Here is a 465-nt window from a genome sequence, read left to right on the forward strand (position 1 = left end):
AGACCTGAGTAATAATCAGTGGCGTGACTTCATTTTGCAAACCGGGGTAGTCAAGGCCAGTGACGGGCAGTTTGGTCTCTCCCAGGCTAAAGCCTTATTGGCTGGCTAGAACTTCCGGCAGAGGTGGCCAAGCCATTGAGGGACTGGACAGTGCCCGCTGCTCCTGTCGTCCTTGTGCAGGGGTTGTCCTTAAAGATGGCGTCTCCCAGCTGAATCAGAAACGACACCCCAAGGTTTTTTGTCTGCATGCAGACGCTGAAAGAGTGAACTGGGACAGGGATAGTGACCTGCATGGCTTTCAGCGACGTCTGCAGTCCTGACAGGTCTTCCTAATGCTTTATTCACTCTGTTGATGCCATTCAGGTCATCCAGCCACTTCCTGCCTCAGTGCAGTTTAGCTGCAGAAAGGCTTGGTGACGCAGATGGACAAATACGGCCACCTACCATTTACTTCCCTGGCAGATA

Source organism: Leopardus geoffroyi, chromosome A3 (assembly GCF_018350155.1).
Source record: "Leopardus geoffroyi isolate Oge1 chromosome A3, O.geoffroyi_Oge1_pat1.0, whole genome shotgun sequence".
In the NCBI taxonomy this organism is placed as follows: Eukaryota; Metazoa; Chordata; class Mammalia; order Carnivora; family Felidae; genus Leopardus; species Leopardus geoffroyi.